Raw genomic sequence first — 20198 nt, 5'->3', positions numbered from 1 at the left:
AACGCTTTAGTAATCAACAAGCTCTCTCTCTCTCTCTCTCTCTATTTGTCTCCCCCAAGATCTAGACCTATATCTCTCCCTGTCACTCTTCCTCTCACTCTCCCTCTCACTCTACCTCTCTCCTCCTCGCTCTCTACCTATCTCTCTATCTCACTCTCTCCTCTCTCCTCTCTCCCCTAAGATCTAGATTTTATAATTGTTTAGATAGTCAAATTTCAATAATTAGAAGACTCCTACCAGCATTATCTCTCACTCTCTCTAATTCTCTATTTCCCCTCTCCCTCTTTGTACATACATACCCTTCACTCCTTCCCTACTTCTATTTCTCTACATACCACTCCCCCCTCTCTCTCTCTACATATCTCTTTGTCCCTCCCTTCTTCCCTTTCCACTTCTCTCTCTCTACATACCTCTCTGTACCTCCCTTCCTCATTCCCTCTTTTGTTGTCTCTATCTCTCTCTTTCTCTCTCTACTTCACACTTATCTATATCTTCATTCTCCCTCTACACACCTCTCCCTCCATCCCTCTCCACTTCTCTCTCTCTCTCTCACTCTCTCTCTCTCCATATCGCTCTCTCTCTCTCTCTCTCTCTCTCTCCATATCGCTCTCTCTCTCTCTCTCTCTCTCTCTCTCTCTCTCTCTCTCTCTCTCTCTCTCCACATACCTCTCCCTACCTTCCCATATTGCTCTCCCTCTCCCTCTCTCTTTTTCTTTCTCCCTCTCTCCCTCTTCCTCTCCCTCTCTATTTCTCTACATATCTCTCCCTCCCTACCTCTCTCTCCTGCCTCTCACTTTATCCCTCTCTACATACCACTCTCTCCCTCCCTACTCTCTCTTTATAGATCCTTCTCTTTACTTTCTATCCATATCTCTTTCTCTCTCTCTCTATCCACTTCTCTCTCTCTCTCTCCCTCCTCCCTTTCCCTTTATCTACCTAACTTCCTCCCTAATCTATTTTTCTCTCTATCTCACATCTTTCTCTAGTTGAGAGAAGTAGATAGGGAAGGAGAGAGGGATATGTATCCAATGATATAGATAAGTTTAGATATAAGAAAAGAGTGAAGGTGAGGAAGAAAAGTAGAGAGTGAAGGGGAGAGAGAAATAAGTGGAGAAGGAAGGAGGGTGGTAGGGATAGAGGGAGATATAAGATAGAGATAATTAGAGAGTGAAGGAGAGAGATAGAGAGAAGGGGGAGAAATAGGTAGAGAGAGGGAGACAAGAGAGATAGAGATAGGGAGGAGAGGGAGATAGATATAATTAGAGAGGGAGATATCAATAGAGAGTGTGGGAGAGAGAAAGGTGGAGAGGGAAGGAGAGAAGGAGGGAGAGGGAGAGGGAGAGGGAGAGGAGAGATAGAGATAAGTAGATAGGGAAGGAGAGCGAGTGAGATAGAGAAGAGAGAGAAAGGTGAGATAGAGAAAAGTGGAGAGGGAAGGAGGGATAGAGAGAGAGACAATTAGGAAGACTTAACAAGATAATAAACTCTTGGTTTGCAATTGCAAGGAGGTCAGATAGTTAAGATCTTATTTTCACAACCATATGGCATAGCCATGTTATGTTTGTATAGTTGGAAATAACTGAAGAAAGGGAGGTTTTTCGATTTGTAGCAAGTAGAGGGAATGAAATTATTCATGAGTTAAAAGGAAAAGATCCCCACTCCTTGTATAATTACCACATAAGAATAAGGTCACACAAATACATGAAGATAGCTGGAGAATCTAGGATGTTGTGGGTGATCTACTATTTGAACCACCATTGTTATGGTGGCTTGTCCCATATTGGCAAGGGAGTTCACCCTATGATGAGGAAGTAGAAGATACAAGGTGGAATACGTTACACAAAATGAAAGTATTTTACTAGATCCTATAGACTCAACAAAATGACATCACCACCCTATGAGACTTTTGAGAGTTGGCTTTAATGTTCAATCAAATTCTGCTTCCTTCTTGAGGGAAATAAGGGACTTAAGCCAAGGAGAGCGATGAGTCCCTCAATTGTCCTTTTAATTGCCTCTATTATCTATATAATCCTAAAAACAATCTGAAATTTTATATATATTATAATACTTTCTTAAGTTGGTATAAACATTAAACATTGAACATAGTTATTAATGGAATGTTAAACATTTACCTATGTGCATGTTTATTGGTTAAAATATGATACGATTGTATGGTTTTCATGATGGCAATTTTTTCAAGGACTAACCAATTTTATAGAAAATGAATTATGGATCTAATGGTACAAATTCCTATCTTGTAGTCAAAGAGAGTGCAACAATATTGGTATTCTTGTAGCTTAGGAGAGTGTAACAACAACCATGTTCTTGTAGCTGATTGAAACATGAACTTGCATAAACATGTAGATGAATGTTTATCTACCTATCAAATAGTGATATAAGAATCCTTTCATTAATAGAGGATTGTAGATAGGAAATGTGGAAATCATCAAAGCAAATAAACAATAGCCTAGTTCAATCATGAAAACTAAATTGCAATGACCAATCCTAATTACACTCAATGAAAACATGAAAACAAGACATTCAAGATTGAAAACTAAGCAAACAAAATGCAAATGTCTCCTTCATGTGGCTCCATTGTCCTTCTTTCTCCTTCAAATAGTTTTGTTTGTGGATCTCACCTACTAGTGCATAAGCATGTTGTGAAAGCAAGTAGACAATACGATAGTGTAAGAATACTAGAAGCATGATTGATTCGTCCAGGGATCAGGGGCCTTGATTGAAGAAATTCATCCAATTTATAGAAAAATTGGAGAAAATATCAGATTAGCATGAAATTGATTCGAATGGAAATTCAAATCAAGAATAGCAAAATTATGACATGTTTATGACAAATTGCTATGCAAGGATTTATGACAATTTATGACAATTTATGACAAATTGCTATGCAAGGATTTATGACAAGAATTTGAAATAGAAATAGACATTTAGGAATTTAAGAGAAATTAGAAAATTAGGTTACAAATGATGACTTGGAAATTAGGAAATTGATGCAAATTAGGTAAATTAATTAATATACAAAAATAGGAGGAATTAATTAGCCAATTAAATAAACATTTAATTGTGTCAAGAAGACTTAGGATAAATAAATAAATCATTTATCCTAAAGAGAAAATGGAGAGAAAATGAAAAACAAGGTTAAATGAATAAATCATGAAACCCTAGAAGATAGATTAGAAATGCAAGGATGACAATTAGGTCTTGATGTAAGATTGATTTGATGTCGATTCGATCATGATTTTGAATTGATAAAAGACCAATGTTGATAAGTGATTTGATTGACAAATACACCAATTGACGAGGAACAATGACAAATTGATCCAAATTGACCCGATTGAGAAGGACAACGATCGATGACAAATTGATCGCAAAATGACAAGATTGAAAAGAGGACATCGATCGATGACAAATTGATCGTAAAATGATAAGATTGATAAGAGAACAACAATCGATGACAAATTGATCGCAAAATGACAAGATTGATAAGAGGACAAAACCCTAATTAGGATTGACGATGTCCAAAATGATGACAAATGAGCACGCACATTGATGCGACAGGATAAGATTGACCAAAATCATGATTGAAGATTGTTATCGACAAGACCAAATTTGAAAGCGAGAAACCTAAAGAATGCAGAAGAAGAACTCGATGCTCACAAATGATAAAGACCAAGTGCATGACATAGGAGAAATGTTAATGCGACACAAAAACCCTAAAATAAGGCAATGCGCAAATGTTAAAGTATGACTCCGCAAGCGTTGACCATTTTTAGGTGTCTACATTTTGCCCCTCTTTGAGACAATGCAATTTTAAGCATTGTTTCAAAGAAAAATAATGAAAATGCCCCAAACAATAATAATGACATATGCATGCCCCCTCGAGGAATTGGCTAGAAAAATCCTAGAAAAGAGGCCAAGTGATTGATAAGAATGACAGAACATGATAGGAGCAAACAGACTGAAAATCGGAGATCGGATATACGATTGACAAGCAATTGAAGGTGCAAAAGACCACGACCGACATGAGATGGAGAGAGTGCATGTCCATCTATGCACTGACAAAGATCTATAAATGAGAAAAAGAGAGTGAAAATTGCTCATTTGCACTAGCCCAAGAAGAGGATTTGTTGCTCTGGAAACAGACACTTGTAGAGAGATGGCAAACATTCCAATGGAAAATCACCTTGGAGAATGTGTACACACCTATAGACGATCGGACGATGCGGGAGCAGCAGTATGTATCTCAAAAACCCATATTGTCAATTTTATGAATTTTGATCGTTTGCGGGACATTGCGGGGCCCACAGGGAATGCAGAAACTGACTTTTGCGCCTGTGTGAGTGCATCCTCTGCTTGTGTAAGGTAACCTGCGCTTGTGTAGGGTACACAGGCGCAGGACTTAGCACACAGGTGCAATTGTGCATGGGGAACCCTAATTTGGCCAAAAACAACATGCGAATGATCCAAAAAGGGGGGATAAGAATAGGATAGGTCAAAATAGATTAGAAACACCCTGATTTGGACATGAAACAAGGAAATGAAGCCCATAGGAGCAAACCTTAAAAATGACAAAATGTGCCCCAATTGTGATGCAGAGTCGACAGTATCCATTGATCACTCGGGAGAACCAACTTTGACTGCTTCATGTTACGACATAGACTCAGGAGCATGGATAGAGATACACTAGCAGGACTTGGAATATACTATATCACATTCATGCTTGAGATTAGGGCAAACATAGGACTACTCACTGCATTGGCAGAGCAATGGCATTCAGAGACCTCCTCTTTCCATCTGGCGACTGGAGAGGCGACTGTGACACTAGAGGATGTATGGCATATCCTCCGCATTCTGATTCATGGGGAGATGATAGAGTATGACCCAGTGACAGGGAGAGACACTTTGTGTAGATTATTTGAGTGCGACGCAGATGATCTGGATATCATAGAGAGGGAGATTGGCTGGGAGACAATGGCATCAGAGTATGGTTAGCGATATGTGGTGATAGTAGTGGTGATAGCATGTCTATTAGCAGGAGATAGACGAGGACATGGATTCCCTATTGGATGGGGAAGAGTGCTAGAGCAGATGGCAATAGAGGGGATGGTGTATGCATGGGGACCATGTGTACTTGCTATGCTATATTTTCAGCTGCATCAGATAACATATCAGGGAGTGCAGACTTTGAGCTGTGGAGTCACACTATTACAGGTATGGGCATTTGAGCACATAGCCATATGTTGACCGATTGCAGAGAGACAGGTATTACCACATTGACCATATGTGTACTGCTATGGGGGAGCACTGAGATAGGGTCCTTTCGGATACATATTGTATTGGCGACATGAGCTAGACAGATTGAGGGAGTTCACATGGAGGCCATATCTTGATTGCCTTGGATGGTCAGATGATAGTGATAAGCTATCGTATTGCAGACAGGAGAGATACTTGATTGGGTGACTAGTGAATTGCCAGAGAGTGATTGAGATGTACCTGCCAGAGAGAGTCAGATGACAGTTTGGAGAGAAGCAGGATGTACCCAGAGGGACTACACACTTTGCCCGATCTCACAGAGAGACGAGTTAGTGGGGGAGAATGATTCGGCCACACATAGCATATGCTGACTTCACATAGCTATAGCAGAGATAGTGGGATTCAAGATTAGATGCGGTGGATGCCAGGATGACAAAGGAGTATGAGCGATGGTTTGCACGACGACAGCCAGTGCCATTGACTGATCTTGATATTTCGGTATCGAGGAGACAGGAGGACTTCCCACTCGCAGGAGAGGAGGAGGGAGATGATGAGAAAGAGGAGGATGAGGACTATGATGAGGATGAGGGGGATGATGAGGATAGAAATGATGAGGGGGATGATGATTATGAGCCAGACTCAGTCGATCAGAAATCATTGCAGGATATACCCATAGAGCTGGAGACAGCTAGGATAGAGGAGATGGAGATGTGCAGGGCTACCATAGCGAGTCAGTATGATCATATTGTGACATTAGAGAGACAAAATGGCATCTTGAGGATAGAGAAAGATCAGTTCAGAGCAGAGATAGCTAGACTTATAGTGGCTCGAGATACAACAATAGCTCAGGCACAACGAGAAGAACAGAGAGTCACTGAGTATATTGGGTCGATTAGGGACGCCAGTGCATGTGAGATGGCATAGATGTTGGTAGAGACTCGAGAGGAGATACACCATTGGAGGACACTATATGAGAGTGCAGTTCCACTAGAGTAGATAGCATCATCATATCGGGCACGATCGAGGACAGAGAGCAGGGCATGCTCTCGGAGGTCAGTGAGCAGCATGGGGGTGAGTGGACCTATGAGACCACCACAGCCAGGACCTTGGACAGGAGGGACATCATCCTTGAGACATGGCAGGGATGAGGAGGATAGAGGGAGCACCCAGTGACAGAGGCATGTGCTCCTTAGGACAGAGACAGATGTAGTTTGACATTATGTAGTCAGCCTGCGGGCCATACTTAGGATAGACAGTCCAATTTTGTACTCCGATATTATGTGGATATATGATATGATATGCATCGACATGATGGGATGCAATGTGTTATGACTTATAGTTATTTTCCATGTATGGATGGTGTATGCACTGGTTATGTACCATTGTGGAACATGTATGGATATATATTTTATGTGTTTGTGATGCGTTGATAATATGAAATGGATAAAATGCTTGATATGATGCTCGATGTGATGTTTGATATAATGAAAATGTACTAACCAATGAATGCAGGATGCAACATATGTGTGTGGAGATCAGAGAATGAGATTGAACTGACGGAAGAAATGTTAGTAAGAAGAAATGAAACAGAGGACAGTTAGAGACGAATAAAAAATTGCTTTGAGTAATGCACGTCATAGGTGAGAACCTTTATTTTAATGTAGAAAAATGGATGCGTAGCATCATGGCATTGAAGGCCAGAGCTGAAATGAAACCCTTTTTGCAAAAGACAGACACATCGTAGACAAACAACAATCACAACAACAAAAAAGAAAGGGACCATGAACCATCCCGGTCACTCTAAATCATTCAGTGACATCATCGAGCAACATAGGAACATGATCGAAGATAAATCAATAAATAATAAGACTTGCTAATTCCAACAAGTCAAACAAACATCTTGATCTTCATTGTCAAAAGTTGAAAGTGTTGATAGGATGATCATGCTGTCTAGTTTCAGGACATGCGGTACCCCGTCTAAGACAGGACACAGTCTAGTTTCGAGTATACCACACCTTGTATAAGACCCATGATAGTAGTGACAAGGTCAAATGATATTGATGTTGATGTTCGAGTGATATGACAATTAAGATCAGTTTGAATGTCTGGTTTGATTGAAAAAGTTTATCTATTAAGGCGTGATTTGCAATAAAGCATAGTGTGTGACTGCATGTCGTTGGAGGGATGCTCAGTGATCTGTCTATGCACAAAGGGGATTTTTTAAAAAAAAATTTTTTGAGTTTAATAATGTTTTTGTTCATTTTTTTCAAGACTTTTTATGACTTTTTAGGGACTTATTCAGGACATTTTTCAATTTTTATGTTTTTTTCAAGACATTTTTCAATTTTTTTTGGATTATTTCAAGACATTTTAAATTCAAAAGTTCCAGTGATTGATCAGGACAAGGGGAACACACCCAATGCACATCTGAAAGACATATATAGAGGCTAGGACTAAAACATATGCACAAGAAATGAAATATGCAAGACAATGATGTTGACCACTCACAGGCCTGAAATAGAACATTGGGTCAAGACGAGGATAGACATGATAAACCTGCAGAGAGAAAGCATAGCTAGAGGTCATGATAGATGACAGAGCAATGATCATTTTACACATGGCGCCTGTTTGCCAGGTTTTTACCATGGTACTTGCCCAAAGCGCCTATTTGCCAAGTTTTCACTAGAGGGTGAATCATTTTCCTTTACTTTTTTCTTTTCTTTTTTTTTTTTTTTGTTTTTCACTTTTTTTGTATTTTTTTGCTTTTTTGATTTTTTTGTATTTTTTCAGGATCATACTTGAAAAACTGTTGATAGAAATATGCCCAGTACTTGCAAAGGTGCATGCTATTTACAGGATCGGATAAAGGTTCACCTTTTGGAGTGGCAAGCTGATATGCCCCCGAGCCATAGGCTACAATCACTATAAAAGGCCCAACCCAATTAGGTTCAAACTCGCCTTTGATGATGTCAGTAGATTGTGCATTCTTGGGGTTTGCCTTTAAAACCAGATCTCCCACTTCGAAGTGTCACCCTTTGACTTTCTTATTATAAGAGCGACGGAGACGGTTTTGATATGCTTGCAAATGTGTCAGAGCTGTCTGACGTTTCTCATCTAACATCTCAAGCTGATGCAACCGAGAGACTCTATGTGTCTCATCATCAATCAGATGTTGCAAGGAAACACGCAAAGAAGGAATCTCCACTTTCAAGGGTAAAATGGCTTCCGCACCATACACCAAGGAATAAGGTGTTGCGCCAGTGGGTGTGCGGATAGAAGTGCGATAAGCCCATAGTGTTGGATTCAACTGTACATGCCAATCTCGACCAGCGTCATTGACAACCTTTTTCAAGATCTTGATAATGGTTTTATTTGATGCTTCGGCTTGACCATTACCATGTGGATAGTATGGACTGGAGAAACGGTGTTGGATATGAAACTTTTCACAAAGTTCCTTGACATCTTTATTCTTGAAGGGACAACCATTATCTGTGACTATGGCAAGGGGGACCCCATATCGGCATATGATATAATTCAATAGGAATTTTGAAATTTGCACACCAGTGATATAGGTCATGGGGATAGCTTCGATCCATTTTGTAAAATACTCTGTGGCTATAATGATAAACTTGTGTCCATTTGCAGATGTCGGGTGAATCTTGTCGATAAGATCCAATCCCCATTGAGAAAAGGGCCATGGAGATATGACAGAATGAAGCTCTTGGGATGGTGCGTGAATGTAATTTCCATGGATCTGGCATTTGTAGCACTTTTTAACAAAATCGTGAACATCTTTTTCCAGAGTGGGCCAATAATACTCAGCATGAATCAACTTTTTGGCTAAGCTCAGACCATTGAAATGGCCCCCACATATACCATCATGAACCTCATGTAAAGCCATTTGTACTTCATCAGAATCCAAACACTTGAGGAGGGTATGGTCAAAGGAATGACGGTAAAGGGTGTCGGCAATGATGACATATTTGGCTGTCTGTTGGATGAAAGCTCGACGTTGGTTAGCGGAAAGGTTAGGTGGTAAGGTTTGGGATTTTAAATATTGATAGACATCATTGTACCATGGGGAGTTAGGGCCAACAAGAACACACATCACATCTGCTATCAGAATTTCAAAAGAAGGGACAAGCAACTGTTTGACCAAAAATTCACATTTGTCCATATTGTGGGGCATATTCAACATGGAAGCAATTGTAGCCATCGCATCTGCCGACTTGTTTTGAATTCTTGGAACTTGACTGAAATAGATAGCCATGAATTTTGTCTTGAAGAAATCTACCATATGCTTGTAGGGAATAAGCTTTTCATCTTTTGTTTCGTAGTCATCATTCACTTGTCGAATGACTAATTGAGAATCTCCATAGACTTGTAAATGTGTGATGTTCTAGTGGACCACTACTCGGAGTCCTGTGACCAGTGCTTCATACTCTGCAATGTTATTGGTACAATGAAAAATTATCTTGTAGGACTTGGGAATAGCATCACCTTGAGGGGTGACAAACAATATGCCTGCTCCGGATCCAAACTTGGTATGGGACCCATCAAAGTATAACTTCCATTCATTAGAAGATGTAAGAGCAAAGATTGATTCATCCGGAAAATCTGTCAACATGGGATGATCATCATAAATAGGAGCCTCTGCAAGTTGATCCGCTATGACTTGCCCTTTTATTGCCTTTCGCTCCATATACTCAATATCAAATTCACTGAGGATCATAACCCATTTTGCTAGGCGACCCATCAAAGCTGCTCTGCTAAGCAAATATTTCAAGGGATGAATTTTTGCAACCAACAATGTGTGGTGATTTAACATATAGTGTCAGAGTTTCTGTGTTGCAAATACCACTGCTAAGCATGCCCATTCAATAGTTGAATAATTCAGCTCATAGCCTACTAGTGTCCAGCTGATATAATAAATAGCTCGCTCTTTGCCGTTCTCATCCTGTTGGGCCAAGAGAACTCCTAGTGTCATTTTAGTTGTAGAAATATACAATATAAATGGCTTTCTTTCTATAGGAGGCATTAGAATAGGTGGCGACAACAAATAGTCCTTAAGAGCTTGAAATGCTGATTGGCATTGCTCAGTCCATTTAAAAGTGACTCCTTTATGCAATAAATGCTAGAATGGATGACATTTGTCTGCCAATTGAGCTATAAAGTGGTGGATTGACTGTAGCTTTTGTTGCAGACTTCTTAATTGCCGGAGATTAGAAGGAGGAGGCATATCCATTATTGCTTTAACCTTGGCAGGGTCGACTTCAATGCCTTTGTGAGAAAAAATGTACCCTAGTAATTTGTCGGCTGTGACACCAAAGACACACTTCTTTGGATTGATTCTGAGCTTGTAGGTCGCCATTCGGTCAAAGATTGGGCCCAGGATGGCTAGATGACTATCTCTAGTGACAGATTTGCATAATAAGTCATCAACATAGTCCTCCATCAAAGTATGCATGAAATCATGGAAAATTGTTGTCATTGCTCTTTGATATGTGGCGCCAGCATTTTTAAGACCAAAGGGCATCACATTCCAACAATAGGTACCCCAAGCATAGGTGAATGTAGTCTTATGTTGATCTTCAGGAGCAATGCGAATTTGGTTATAGCCAGAGAAACCATCCATCAATGAGAGCATCTCATATCCAGCAGTCATGTCAACTGTGATGTCGATATTTGGTAGTGGAAAATCATCTTTAGGGAATGCTTTATTAAGATCCCTAAAATCCATATAGATTCTGATGCCCCCAGTTACCTTGCTAACTAGTACTAAATTTGAAATCCAGTCTGCATAATCAATGGGTCTAATAAAGCCCACATCTAGTAATTTTTTCAGTTCTACCTTGACCAAAAGAGCCACCTGGGGATGCATCTTTCTGAGTTTTTGTTTGACAGGCTTGGCATCTGCTTTTAATGGCAAGTGATGAAGGACTAATTCTGGATCAAGGCCAAGCATATCTGCATAGGACCATGCAAAGCTAATCTTCTTCTCAAGAAAGAAATTGACAAAATCTATCTTTTCTTGTTTTGATAAAGAAGCAGCGAAATGAATGACCTTAGGGTTGTCAGGTGTACCTAAATTGATTTCTTCGATCATTTCCACAAGCAATGTTGATTTATCCTGACTTGATAGGGGTATGTCCACTCTTCCACCTTTGGGCACCTCAGAGAGGTTTTCACCTGCAGTATGTCTTTTACTTTTACTTGTTCATGATCAGAGAGTGCCTTACGGTTTTCACTCGAAGACCTATTCTTTTGATTTTGTAATTTTTCTTTTCTTTTTTTATTTTGATGACTGGAAGATGGAGTTGACTCCCCAAAATATACTATGGAATCCAGATCAATAGCAAATCCTGCCTTATGATCACCTTGTGGTATGCCTTCCTGTAGTCCAAGGAATTATGTAATTGCTTCGTCATTTTGAAAACAATCCAATGTGAGTGGTTCTTGTTGGTCATGTTGGATAAGCTGGGGATAGACGAGGGGCATATCATCATTGGTTTTAAGGAGAGAGAGGGCCGAAATGGTAAAGATGTGAATATCTGTGGTATCACTATCCGAATTGTTCGCGTCTGATTCAGAGCTTGGGTCCTAGAATGACTCTATCCAAGCATTAGGACATGTCTTTGGAGGGGAAGTTATTTCATGTTTGTCTTCCATAGGAAAATCATCAGAATCAAGGAAAACATTGTCAAGGGCATAGGAACTAGAGGAAAAATAACTCCACTCCCATTCATTGGAATCAGTTTCGGGTCGGGTATCCTCAAGTGTTGTTTCATCATCAGAGTCACACCCCTTTCTACACATGGTCCCTTTGGTGGATGAGGGTCCAATTCACAATGGTACAAAACCTAACCCTAAAGTTGGAGGTCACATCTTGGGTATAATAGGTTATAGCCTTCCTTTCTTGTCAGGACCTAAGCCACTGCAGCCATCATATCCTTTCTTCTACAGCATAATAAATCCTTTGTCGTATCGCTCCACCAGCAACCTGACAAGTGGGGTCTCAGTTGGATCCTTATAAAGCCAATCTGTGACATCATCATCTAAAGTTTCTTTGTCAAGTTCACCCCATCTTGTAAATGTAGTGGGGGGCTGATACTGAATGACCATTTTAGGTTCCTTTTGCAACAAATGTGGCTTGCCATGTGATTTTGGAGATATCGATAAATTCACAATAAGGAATGTTTGAGCCATTGAATACTCTCCACATCCTTAGTCTTGTATCTTCAATTTTCCTTTGACAACATCTAACAATTCATTAGGATCCACATAACTATGTGATTTGGCCTCTCTATTGACTGGGACTTTCTACTGCGGAGAATCCTTTAGGGCAGCACAAAATTGAAATGGATTAGGATCTCCTGAAATTGTTATTTCAGTTCCATTGTAAGGATATTTTAAACATTGATGATAAGTGGATGGAACTGCTTTCATTGCGTGGATCCATGGACAACCAAGAATCATATTGTAAGGGAGATCAAGGTCTAAGACCTGCAAGAAAGTGTTTTCTGTCACTGGACCGACTCTAATAGGCAATGCAATTATCCCTTTAGATGGGCGCTCAACATCATCATATGCTTTGATTGTTATTCTTTTGGAAGAATCAATATCCTTTTCTGTATAACCAAGACCAATGACCACTCTCAAGGTACAAATGTTAAGACCAGCTCCGCCATCTATCAAGACTCATCGGATTTTGCAATTATGGACAAAGACTTCAAGATGTAAAGGATCATAATGAGGGAGCTTATCAGGTGAGATATCATTATCAGAAAATGCAACATTTTGGGAAACAGCTAGATGTCCAATTTGGGCTTGAAACTGGTCAACATCAATGTCTGTCGGGATAGTGGACTCAATTAAAGCTTTATGTAGGATTGCGTGATGCATGGGGGACATTGTCAACAACTCAAGGATTGATATTTGTGCAGGTGTCTTTCCTAGATGATCCAGGAGATTATACTGACTTGCAGGAGTTGGTTTGGGAGGAACTGCAGGAGCTCCTTTTAGGACTATTTTGGATCGACGAGTGGTGACTGCGCAAGAAGGATCTTGTTCCTTTATTCTTATGGTGGAAACATACTCATTTGATGCTTGGAAATAATTGATGACATTGTTATAACTAGTATTTGCATAATTTGCTATTTGGGTAGAGTTTGAAGAAGATGCTTTACCCTTGTCATGATCAAGCAAAGGAGTTTTGAAAATTGTATGATCAGTGTTAGAGGTCGCGTTGTGCAGATCAACCTCAATTACTCCTTGCTCTAACAAGTCTTGAATCAGATGTTTCAATTGAAAACATGATGTGGTTTTATGTCCTTTTGACTAATGGTACTCACAATATGCATTATCATTCCACCAATGCAGCTTTACCACTGGTTTTGCCTTGATATCTGGTAACTTGATAAATTTTGCTTGTATTAATTGTTTCATTATTGACTCAATGGGCTCTCCCAATGGTGTAAACTATCAAGGAGGTCCATCCCTTGATCAGAAAGGTTTGCGCTGCTAGTTTTGTTGTTGGCCTTGTTGTTGATTATATTGTTGAGTGTATTGTTGAGTTGTTGTTGGTATTGCGGCTGTTGAGTAACATTGCTCGCTGGTGTTTGATTTTGTTCCATAGTTGACATATTAGGAGCACTCAATTTCTTTATTGTGAACAGGGGTTGATTTGCATTCACCGCTCTTGCATCAACAACTCCATCATTAGTGACATTCTTGTTTTTGTACCAAAATCTATTTCGGTCCCCGGAATTGTTTGTGTTGTCACTATCTTTGTTGAGCTTAATGATTCCTTTAGCTACAAGAGCAGTTTCAATGTTCATCCCTTTCTTAATGAGTTTCTCAATAGTACTGGGACTTTTCAATTTGAGTTCATACATCATTTCTGGGACCAAATTTTGGATAAACAAGTTCACTTGTTGTTCTTCAGGTATATCTAGGGAAGAACGACTATACAAGCTTCACCATCATTGCAAGAAAGTCACTAATGGTTCACCTTGCTTTTTCTTGGTGTTGCAATAATCTGACATGGTCACATCACTGTCGATGTTGAATGCGAAGTGAGATATAAACTTTTGAGCTAGTTCCGACCAAGTCTTTATGTTTCCTGGTAGATGCGAATACCAATCCATGGCTTGTCCCATGAGACTTCGTGCAAATAAGCGCATTAAATATGTTTCCTCATAACTCACTTCAGTACACGCCATGAAAAATGCTCGAATATGGTCTTTTGGATTGCTATTCCCTTTATATTTCTCAAAATTAGGTGCCTCAAAATGCTTAGGGAAGGGAGGCATATATAAACTCTTATCAAATGGATTAGGACATAAATCTTGATCTGTGTACAACTTCTTTGTTCCTTTGGTTTCTAATGCGTCGACTTGTCGTTGTAACTTCTCAAGCTATTGCGCAATTGTGTCAAATTTTGGAGGTCCATCATTAATCCTGGTGTGTATTCTTTGTCGATACATTGTGTTTCCGATCAGTTGTTGATGCTCTGAAATTGCCGTCTTTGGTGTCTCCGGCATATAGTGCTCTTGGTAGACCTCTTGTTGTTGTGGTTGTGCCATGCCTTGATATTGACCTTATTGTTGTTCTTCTTATGGTTGAATCATCATTTGTAGCCTAGGTTGATATTGCAATTGAGGGTGTTGTTGATATTGCATAGATGTCAATTGCGGTTGTGAAGTATGATAGCTTTTTTGTCTTGGCACATATTGGGGCACATGTTGTTGTTGATGCTGACAAATTGGAATTTGCTGACTTTGTGCCAATTGTTGTCACGGTGTGAATCCCATCATTTGCAAAAAAATTTGTTTGGGTGGTTTTTGTTGTTTCTCCTTAAGATGGGGTATGACACTTGCATTAATTTGCTGTGTTGTTTGTCCAATCCATTGTGGTGGTTGCAAGTTTGCATTAACTTGTAATGAGGTAGAAGGCACTGCAATTTGTTGTCGAATGCGATATTGTTGTTGTTGTACATTGTTTGTTTGCACATTCGATTGTACCTTTTGTGTATTACTCAATTGTTGCAACATTTGTTGTTGGTGCAAACCACTATCAGTAGCTCTTTGTGTCGTCATTATTGAAGGATCTATCACAATAGTCTGCATAACAGGTTTGTAGGTGTTTGGCAAATATATTGAGCTTAGTGGGACATAGGAACTTTGTTACATTGTGGAATTGTTTTGGACATTGGTGAGATCAGGCATTCCAGTCATGAAGATTTCTTGCATCTTAGATTTTGATCCAATTTTATGCATGTGAGGAACCACTTCTTGTTGAGGGACAACTGCCAATATTTGTGTGGTCCTTGTTTGATCTTGTGTTACAGGTGCTGTGTTAAATAATGGATTATTTATTGTCTCAAATGGTGAATTTTGAGGAATAGTCACTGTCAATGCCTTTGAAGCACGTTTACTCACCAAGGTAGGTTGAATTTCTTGTTGCACATGTTCTTCATTTGGATGCGGAGAGAAACTTAACAGCTCATTGCCTTGTTGTTTTTGCACATTAATTTGCTCACTTGAGGAGGTCACATTACTCATCATGTCAAGGTATTTCTGGGGGAACATCTTAAAGACCTTGTTCAATAATTTATCCATCTTTTTTGTCAACTTTGGATCTTGAAGGAACATATCAACATCATCAAAGACATCGGAATTTGATGAAGAATCTGGTAAAATATTTGGATTTGTTTCTTGTTGAATGCCTTGATCTGAACCAAATCCTTGTGAAAGAGTTTGTTCCTCATGTAATGTTTGAATTTCATGTTGCAGGTTTGGTTGATTCCAATCGAAAGGTGCATTTCCTCTTGGTGTTGGTGGAACACTCCCATATCCTAGTTTCATGGGTACAAACACTAGTTCATATAATGGAGGTGGTCCAAGTTGAACCATTCCATATGGTGGTAATGATGTGTTTGACAAAGCTTCAATTTGTACTGTTTGACTAGTTTGAAACTGTGAATTTGATATGTTGTCAATGGGTTGATACGTTGGTTCGCCCATCTTCTTAGATTTTGACCTTGTTTCAACAGGCATGTCACTATGCAAATGCAATATTTTTGGAATTTTTCAAGGATAATATATGATATGCAACTAAATGCAAACTAAATAGATGAGAATGCAATCTATGGCAAGAATGTAACCTATTGTTTTTGTTGTTTTTGAAGATTTTGGACAAACTTTTGGAATGCAAATCTAAGAAAGAGACCCTTAGGAAATTGAAATGACGTCTAGACCTCAAAGGACAAAAGGACTAAGTGACAAAAGGACAAAATGACAATGTCTCCCCTATATGCTTGGATACTAAGCTAGGTTTGACCAAATGACAATAATGACATAAAGAGAAAAGGTTTGATAAGGTCTAGGCTTCCTAATAATGACTTAGGGTTTATCAAAGATTTGGATTACTCAAGTATAACAAAACCTATTTTTGACACTATATGCAAAGGGACAATTACTATGCAAATGACCCTAATATGATATGATAATGACCTAAGCTTAACGAAGAGACCTAGGGTGGTATGCACATGCAAATGGATGACCTTTATTGATATGCAAAGGAGTATGACCTAAGTGAAACTTAACCTTGGTAATTGACAATAACTTTGCCAAATGCAAACCTAGGATGAACCTAAATCTAAGTGACATGAATGTTGAGACAAGATTTTGAACAATGTTTGACAACCATATTTGAAGGTGCTTTGAACTTTGTTGGATGAAATACTCTTGTGTTTAACCTTGTTTTGAATCAATTTATCTTGTTTTTGAAATGAGACACAATTCAACTTTTGACAAGCAAAGAAGACAAGATATTTCAACTTAGACTTAAGAAAATCATGCTCATTCACACATTTCTTATGGTAGGCAAGGACAGTAGGTACTTGAGAGGTAGACTCGTTATGAGATTCAAGGAGAATACATAGATGCTTGACCCCACGGGCTCCCCTCCACGACACTCACTTCTCAGGGAAGCCAAGCATCAGTCCCCATGGAAATCTCCCCATGGCGAACTTAGTATCTCTTCCAAGTATCCGAACTTGTCCTTCTCAAGCAACTAGAAGGATTTTTGGCCTCTAAATACAAGGTGTTTAGTAAGGATTTCTGTTAAGCATTACTCCTTGGTGTCACACAAGCATGATTGAGACATTAAGCCCACCAAGATACCAAACAAATGTAGTCGTGCAAGCACAATTTAGACCATGAGGCCCTACTTAGATGTTGATATGAGAAAGAGTTCAAGGGTCATCACTTCCCAAGTAACTACAATTCCCACGTAACCCTTCCTTCAAAGCTTTTGCTCATCAGGTATTTATTTATAGTGAGTTAGAATGCCAAGGTATTCTAGCCGTACTCACTTTGGGTCATTCCCTTCTCACAATTGTCACTTGCTTGCAAAAGCAAATGGTCGGGAAGGCAAGCCCTGTAAAGGTAACACACAATCAAAACATGAGAATGATATCGAAGATCTGGATTTTTGATCACCCTAAGAAGGATGAGAGCATACTCTCCTACTCCAATGTCAAACTCAACAATCAAAGCAAACATACGTTCATTCCATCCTATTTAGAAATCATACTAGGTGCCTAAATATGAATTACAAACACAAAGTTTAGTTGTAATCCAAGGCAACCTGCAAAACCACCAAGTTAGAAGTTTGATATGTGTGATCTTTGACTATCAAATCTGCATAAAATTTGTTAGTAGTTTCATCTTTGTCTTTGCCCTGCGTAATGCCAAGGTGCTGCACAAAGAATCAGTACCATAAAACCAAAAAGCAGAAACATAATGCAAAACAAATCAATTTGCAAGTAAAAACACTGCTTTTTTACCTTTGTTTCTAGCCTTAAATAGGCGCAGAAGTCTTGACACAGGCGCAAATCCCTTTGACACAAGCACAGAAGTCTTTGACACAGGCGCAGATTGCTCCTACATAGGGACAGAAGTGCCCAGAAAGGCCTGCATTACCCTGTTTCTTGGGTTTTTCACCTACAAATCATCTCAAAAGCACTCAAAAGCATGGTTAGGGGGTTAGTTCACGTCGGGTTCACCAATTAATGTAGATAGGAAATGTGGAAATCATCAAAGCAAATAAACAATAGCCTAGTTCAATCACGAAAACTAAATTGCAATGACCAATCCTAATTACACTCAATGAAAACATGAAAATAAGACATTCAAGATTGAAAACTAAGCAAACCAAATGTAGATGTCTCCTTCATGTGGCTCCATTGTCCTTCTTTCTCCTTGAAATAGCTTTGTTTGTGGATCTCACCTACTAGTGCATAATCATGATGTGAAAGCAAGTAGACAAGACGATAGCGCAAGAATACTAGAAGCGTGATTGATTCGACCAGGGATCAGGGGCCTTGATTGAAGAAATTCATCCAATTTATAGACAAATTGGAGAAAAGATAAGATTAGCATGAAAGTGATTCGAATGGAAATTCAAATCAAGAATAGCAAAATTATGACATGTTTATGACAAATTGCTATGCATGGATTTATGATAATTTATGACAATTTATGACAAATTGCTATGCAAGGATTTATGATAAGAATTTGAAATAGAAATAGACATTTAGGAATTTAAGAGAAATTAGAAAATTAGGTTAGAAATGACGACTTGGAAATTAGGAAATTGATGCAAATTAGGTAAATTAATTAATAATTTCTCATTCATTAATTAATTTACAAAAATATGAGGAATTAATTAGCCAATTAAATAAACATTTAATTGTGACAAGAAGACTTAGTATAAATAAATAAATCATTTATCCTAAAGAGAAAATGGAGAGAAAATGACAAACAAGGTTAAATGAATAAATCATGAAACCCAAGAAGATAAATTAGAAATGCAAGGATGACAATTAGGTCTTGATGTAAGATTGATTTGATGTCGATTCGATCATGAATTTGAATTGATAAAAGACCAATGTTGATAAGTGATTTGATTGACAAATGCGCCAATTGATGAGGAACAATGACAAATTGATCCAAATTGTCACGATTGAGAAGGACGATGATCGATGACAAATTGATCGCAAAATGACAAGATTGAAAAGAGGACATCGATCGATGACAAATCGATCGCAAAATGACAAGATTGATAAGAGAACAATGATCGATGACAAATTGATTGCAAAATGACAAGACTGATAAGAGGACAAAACCCTAGTTAGGATTGACGATGTCCAAAATGATGACAAATGAGCACGCACATTGATGCGACAGGATAAGATTGACCAAAATCATGACTGAAGATTGTTATCGACAAGACCAAATTCGAAAGCGAGACAACTGAAGAATGCAGAAGAAGAACTCGATGCTCGCAAATGATAAAGACCAAGTGCGTGACATAGGAGAAATGTTAATGCGATGCAAAAACCCTAAAATAAGGCAATGCGCAAATGTTAAAGTATGACTTCGCAAGTGTTGACCATTTTTAGGTGTCTTCAAGGATTATAACATGTAGAACTCATTTATTACAATCATTTCTAATGTTGTTCTATTGCACACCTATCATAATCAAATATTCTTTTTTATGATAGCTAAGTTTCAATAAGGGCTCTATTTTAAACTCTTATCTATGTCTTAGAAAATATGCTTCTCCTTAACTAATAGGGTTCAGTGAAAGATTTAGCATGATTAGTTTGAATTAGTTAATTTAGGCAAGTCTATAAATGTTACAAACAACCAAAGATCAAGGGATTTGATCATTCTATATATTTTTTTGTTTCCCAATTGACTAATCATTATACAAGCAAGTGTCCATTTCTTTGAGTGATATAATATAAAGTGTTGATTGTGATGGATTACTTGGCATAAGGAGTGCACATACCCAAGTAGGACCCACTTGAGGTATTGTGTCACTCTATCATTTTGTTTGATTAATATTACTGCTTATTA

The sequence above is a fragment of the Cryptomeria japonica genome, chromosome 3 (assembly GCF_030272615.1).
Source record: "Cryptomeria japonica chromosome 3, Sugi_1.0, whole genome shotgun sequence".
In the NCBI taxonomy this organism is placed as follows: domain Eukaryota; kingdom Viridiplantae; phylum Streptophyta; class Pinopsida; order Cupressales; family Cupressaceae; genus Cryptomeria; species Cryptomeria japonica.
The sequence above is the reverse complement of the archived record's forward strand: the minus strand, read 5'-3'. Positions refer to the sequence as shown.